At 34.2% G+C, this 6714-nt stretch overlaps 2 pseudogenes; both read left to right on the forward strand.

Moving 5' to 3' along the window:
- The first annotated feature begins 3333 nt into the window (after positions 1-3333).
- LOC131654529 (cysteine-rich receptor-like protein kinase 26) lies at positions 3334-4256 on the forward strand (annotated as a pseudogene).
- A 33-nt stretch (positions 4257-4289) lies between these two features.
- LOC131617098 (cysteine-rich receptor-like protein kinase 10) lies at positions 4290-6384 on the forward strand (annotated as a pseudogene).
- The last annotated feature ends 330 nt before the right edge of the window (positions 6385-6714 follow it).

A 6714-nucleotide genomic window follows, 5' to 3' on the forward strand; every position in this document is an offset into this window, starting at 1 on the left:
CAAGTATTCCCAAATGTGAGCCCTGACTTTAGTCCCTGATAGGCTCAAAACCCTAGTTTGGTGACCTGGGTAGGTCTGAGGCCTGATGCCTAGGGATTGAAGATCATAGGTGGATAGATGAAACATCTTGGGCCCTATGATTGTGTTGAGGGTCATGTTGACCATTGATTGATCCTTTGCCTGGATCTCATAGACTGGAAACCCTAATAGAATACCTAGTGAATAGGTGGTTGCTCTGGATATCTATATTGATCTGACTGGGAGATCTGAAATGTCAGATGATGTGAAATCTTAGGGGGGTCAAAATTAGGGTATGACAACACCCACCAACCAACTATCTTCGATGAATTTACCATAAAATTCCGAGCCATTATCCAACTCCCTCTACTCCGCCCTTTCCTCTCACCATGAGTTTTTGTCGCATTAAAGTCACCCCCAATAATCCATTCTTCGTCCCTGTAAGAATCCTTCAAATTCAACAAATTAATCCATAAATCTTTCTTCTTATTTAGCAAACAAGAAGAACACACATTCACCATATAATAGTAATTATCCTTCCATAACACCTTGATCCCAAGATAGCCCTCTCCTTTAAAACTATTTAACACTTCCACCCTACATTCCTCCAAAGAGTTAAGATCCCTCCCGACAACCTAATGGAGTTTGAGAACGAAAATCTAATATTCGTGTTACTCCACATGCTTTTAGCGATAAAATCCTCCATTTTTATTAATTTCATTTCTTGAAACAAAACAATATCTGCATCTCCCTTTTTGACAATCAAACAAATCCTTTTTCTTTTGAGAGCATTTCCCCTCTAATATTAAATGAAGCAATAATCATTTCAAAGAAGATGTATTCTCCTTCCTTGATAAAAACACTTTCTAACTCCACTTTATCCACTTCCCCCATCTTCTTAATGAAAATACTCCTCTCTTTCAAATTACCCATTCCCATCGCTTCAAAGGCCGACCATATTCTACCCCTACATCTTTGTTAACATTATCCCATTTTTTTAACGTTGTTCAACCCGATAAGTGAATTTTCCGATAAATTTTCGTAACAAACAGCCTCCCCACTCACCTTACTCCTACCCGGAACAACTTCCGAGCTCACCACTATGCCATATATAATGCCTCCTTAAGCCTTCTTAACAACTTCACCATTAACTTTCCTTTCACTCTTCTTCACAAACTTATTTTTATGTTTCAAAAAACTCCCATCACCAAGCTCCATCATATGTTTAAACTTTACAACTTTGGAACACAAATTTTTATTTTATGAGCCAATGAACACTTCACATGTGAACATTCCTTTCCATTTGAAGATGAAAAAAAGGACCCAAGACTTTATTTCCCCTCCTTATTGTTAACCTCCACAACAAAACGCCCAGTTTTATCAAAAAAACCAGGAAAGAAACACATACTGTGGCTGGAACAGAATTTTTCGGAACTCCGCAGCAGCTTCTTTCACGGCTCTAGCGAAACCACCATGAGAACACCCAACAACAGAATCAGAATTTCCAGACCCCACGATCGGAACCACCAAACCATTAGACTCCATTCGCTTCCTCGTGTCCTCCCCCATTTTAACCACCTGAACCTTATCAATTTCATGTAACACACCTATGTTTTGGTCCGAAAATTCTTAAATATTGTCCACCGATTCACTATTCTTACCTGCAACACCATGATAGCTAAAGTCTTCAGACCAAACATCACCTGAATCCACATAATTCGAAGATTCCGACACAGTAATTTGAGATCGAGCCTTACCTGGCAAGTTTCGAAACTGGACGTTTGCATCCTGTCTAGTCACCAACAAAAATGGTTTCTCGTCGATAACTACCTCCACGGTTTTTTTCACTTTAGAACAGAATTCTAGTTTTACTTGAATTGTTGCCACCTCCAATGAAATGCCATCTGTTGTGTTTTTACCAATACTAATGAAAGAGCCCAATGAATTAGCCAAAAGAATGAAGAAATCAAAATTCCAGGCTATGGCAAGAATGCCGTAAATACACATTCATACAACTCTGCTCTAATCGACTTCATCATCCTTTAATTTTGTGATCTCAACAAACCATTCTTTCCACCACAAGTTACCTTCCTTCAAAAACTCAGCCATTACTCCTTCAATTTCCTCAATCAGACATTTGTTCGCACCCATCAGAGTCACCTTAATCGCGAAGAATCCCACCCTCTCAATAGCTCTCTTGAATCCCATATGCTGAACCCGAAACAACCAGTAAACCAACAAAAGCTTTTGGAAAGTTTGGCTTTTTCCCCCCTCCTTTGAAGTATACACAATCAATTTCTTCTTCTCTATAGGATTACCCACCGAAACTTTTTCAACAACAACCTCCACAAAATACCTTACATCCTTCCACGCCCCAAAACTTCCCCTAACAACAAACTTCTCAACATTCCTTGACCAACGAAACCCACTAGAGGAATTATTCACTCCCGAAGCCTTCCCCTCCGCTGCTATGATACCTTTCCTATCAAACCTTGGGACATTAGCATGAATTTTCTTCTCATAGATCAAAACATTATCCAACTTTACCGCGAGTAGCCGTGAATCTTCAACCTTGGAGAATCTTGCGAAACCGAAGCGTTTCCCTACCTTATTCTTCTTGGGAGCAGTTAACACCTCCAAAATCTCCCCCAATGCAAACGAATACATCAAACAAATCCTTTGCTTTCATTCTATTTGGAAAATGGGAAACAAAGATAGAAACAACATGAATCTCCTCCACCTTCTTCTTGCCCGCCGAGAAAGTGTCCCAGTGGGGGACCCAATTCTAAAAAGCCCTCCTCTTTGCCGTCACCCGTCCTCCCTCTCGAGGAATCGGACCACCATTCATGGACCCCAATTCTTTATATATATATATATATATATATATATATATATATATATATATATATATATATATATATATATATATATATATATATATATATATAAAAGAGTTTTGATTTAAAAAAAAAAGTGATCACCATCACCGCTATTGAACCACCCACCATTTATTTGTATGCCAATTCACATGCTATGAGTCTTAAGGTTAGCCAAATAATTGAACAATAGTTAGCTTTAAGAATTTCTCATTTTAATTAACGTATCTTGTGGTTTACTGTTCAAGAACTTCCAAGCATTTTCCATCTTGTACTTTTTTCATGCAACGCATTTGGAACAGAAAGCTACAAACAAAACAACTGTATTCAAAAGTCTCTCTTTTGAATAATTACTCACATGACCTTTCCACAAATTGAATGATAAAAGGACTAAAAGTTTCGCCTCAAACCACAAATTTTATTCCACAAATCACTTCACACGGCATATCTTTCATAAAAAAAGGTTCAGAAACAAAGCTTTTAAAAAAAAAAAAGTATTATCCTTGCTTACAGAAAAAAAAATTGATGAATTGTCTTATAAAAAAAAAGCTTCAATCCTCCATTTTTTAAATATTCTGAGAAACAAAACAATATCAAAATGACAATTGTTACTTGCAAATTATTATTTTCCCTTTATTCTCTTCTCCTTCTTGTTATTGTATCTCTAACCAAAGCCCAGCCAAATTTTTTGTACAACTTTTGTATAAATGATAAAGGAAACTACACAACCAATAGCACATATCAAAACAATCTCAACACCCTTTTGTCCAATCTCACATCCAACACACAAATCAACTACGGTTTCTATAATTTCTCCCCACGGCCCAAAACAACGACAAAGTTAACGCAATTGGACTCTGCAGAGGAGATGTTAAACCAGATGTTTGCCGCAGTTGTCTCAATGACTCAAGAGTTCTTCTCCCGAAGCTCTGTCCAAATCAAAAAGAAGCTATAGGTTGGTATGATAACTGCATGTTACGCTACTCGAACCGATCAATATTTGGTATTAATGAAGAATCACCTACTTTTTATATATGGAACATTTACAACACATCAGAGGTTGATCAATTAAATCAAGTTCTCGGGAACTTGATGACGAAATTGAAGGAAAAAGCAGCATCAAGTGATTCTCGTCGTAAGTTTGCCACGGATAATGACACTGATGTTAATTTTCAAACCATATACAGGTCTTGTGCAGTGTACACCTGATTTGTCATATCAAGATTGTACTGATTGTTTAGAAGCTGCTATCTCGGAAATTTCTTGTTGTAATGACAAGAAAGGTGCGAGAGTTAATAAACCAAGTTGTAATATTAGATATGAAAACTATCGCTTCTACAATCTCACACCTATAATAGACCTAGAAAAAAACCTCTCCTCCACCACAAGGTACTTGTCAATATTTTACTATTCTTAATCTTTGAATGTCTAGTTGAGCAGATGATTTTGATTTTTACAGAAAAAAGAAAATCATCGCATACTACCATCGCCATAGTAGTGCCTATTGTTGTCGTTGTTGCTGCTCTCCTAAGTTTTATTTGCGTATACTTAATGAGAAGTAAGCCAAAGTTAAATCATGAAGAAGTAGAACACGATCACGATGATATTGAAATCGAGGAGTCATTGCAATTCAATTTTGATACAATACAAGTTGCAACAAAAAACTTTTCTAAAGCTAATAAACTCGGACATGGCGGATTTGGAATTGTTTATCAAGTAAGTAATCATTTGATTTAGATGTATATCATATTCTTCCTCGTGAAAGAATTTATAGGACCCGTTTGTTTATGTTTTTTTTTTAAAATGATTTATATAGTTTTTCTTTTACATAACTTGTGTAAAAAAACTTTAAAAAAAAAAACTTTTAATAAAAGTTTTTAAATAAAAATGTAGTTTGAATAGTTATTTTAGATATTTTTTTATTTTATGAAAAAAATTATTGATATTAAAATTTTAAAAAAATCACTTAATTTTGAAGCTATTTCAAATAATTTTTTATAATGTGATATGTTTGAAGCCTAAAACAAACATATCCTACATTATATATACAAATGTGATATGTTTGCAGGGGACACTCTCTACTGGACAAGTGATTGCAGTAAAACGGTTGTCAAAAGGTTCTGGTCAAGGAGATAGTGAATTTAAGAATGAAGTGCATTTATTGGCTAAACTTCAACATCGAAATTTAGTTCGACTACTTGGTTTTTGTTTAAACGGAATAGAAAGACTACTTATCTATGAATTTGTTCCTAATAAAAGTCTCGACTACTTTTTATTTGGTAGGTTACAGTATATGCTTTATTAGATTGTTGCTCTCTTACATTAATTTTCATTTGAAGAAAAGACTATACTACTAATATAGCTAATTTGGTCCATGTAATAGATCCACTAAAGAGAGCACAATTAGACTGGGAAAGACGCTATAAAATTATTGAAGGTATTGTTAAAGGACTTCTCTACCTTCACGAGGATTCTGGACTTCACATTATACATCGCGATCTTAAAGCAAGTAATATTCTCTTGGACAACAATATGAATCCTAAAATATCAGATTATGGTATGGCCAGACTACTACTTGTTGATCAAACTCAAGTAAATACAGATAAAATCATTGGAACATAGTAAGTGCAAGAATATAAATTCATATCTTGTTAAGTGCAATTTTTCATTATTACTTAATATTGTATTGCGAATAATTCATTGATGTTAACTCTTAAAAATAATTTCTCTGATATTTTAGTTATTTTTAAGGTACTACCATGAATATTTGGTTATTATAGAAAAAACCTATTCTATTAACATGGAATCAGAATTGTTATTAAACTAAAACATGTTGAATATTTGTTACTAATTAAATTATTTTTATTATGTTGTGTAGTGGATATATGGCTCCTGAATATGCAATGTTTGGACAATTTTCAATAAAATCAGATGTTTTTAGTTTTGGAGTACTAATTATAGATATTATTAGTGGCCTGAAAGTTTGTGGCATTCTTCATGAGCAGAGTATGGAAGACTTACTTGGCTTTGTAAGTCCTAATCTCTTATTATCATTTCTTTCATCCCAATGAAAAAATGTACATTAAAATATTATTACATATGACTAACCATATTAAAGTAGAATTATAATTAGTGTTCTATGCAATTGAGCAGGTGTGGAGAAACTGGAGGGAGGGTACAATCACAAATATAATTGATCCATCATTTAAACAATAGTTCACAAAATGAAATAATGAGATGCATTCACATTGGTTTACTATGTGTCCAAGAAAAAGTGGTTGAAAGGCCAACTATGGCTACTATTGCACTCATGCTTAATAGTTATTCAGTTTCTTTACCGCTCCCTTTGGAGCCTGCTTCTTTTATAGGTGGCAGAACTGGAAATCTTTCAATTTCAGACATGCAATCTGGTGAAGATAGTGCAGGGATAATAAGGTCAAGTTAATCCAAGAGGTATATCAACAAATGACAATTCAAGTGATGAGTTATAGGCATGTGGGTGATGATATGCTCATTTAGCATCATTGTTTCAACCAAAATACATATGTTTGTGTTAAGTGTTGTTTATATATGTAGATTATTCTGAACCAATATGTTTAACATTATTTATGTATAAAAAATACAAACTAGTAATTTAGTTGTGTTTGTGTAAGTTTAAAACTATTTTAATTAATTTTTTAAATAATAAAAACAAATTATTAAATAAAAAAAGAAAAAACAAAAAAGGATGACTGATTGTAAAATCTAATCACTATGCCAAATTTGTCTTTCAGCAGCACCCCTACGAAAGCGCTTTTAGGAAAAAGCCGCTGGTATAGGT

This window comes from Vicia villosa, linkage group LG1, assembly GCF_029867415.1.
Source record: "Vicia villosa cultivar HV-30 ecotype Madison, WI linkage group LG1, Vvil1.0, whole genome shotgun sequence".
Classification (NCBI taxonomy): domain Eukaryota; kingdom Viridiplantae; phylum Streptophyta; class Magnoliopsida; order Fabales; family Fabaceae; genus Vicia; species Vicia villosa.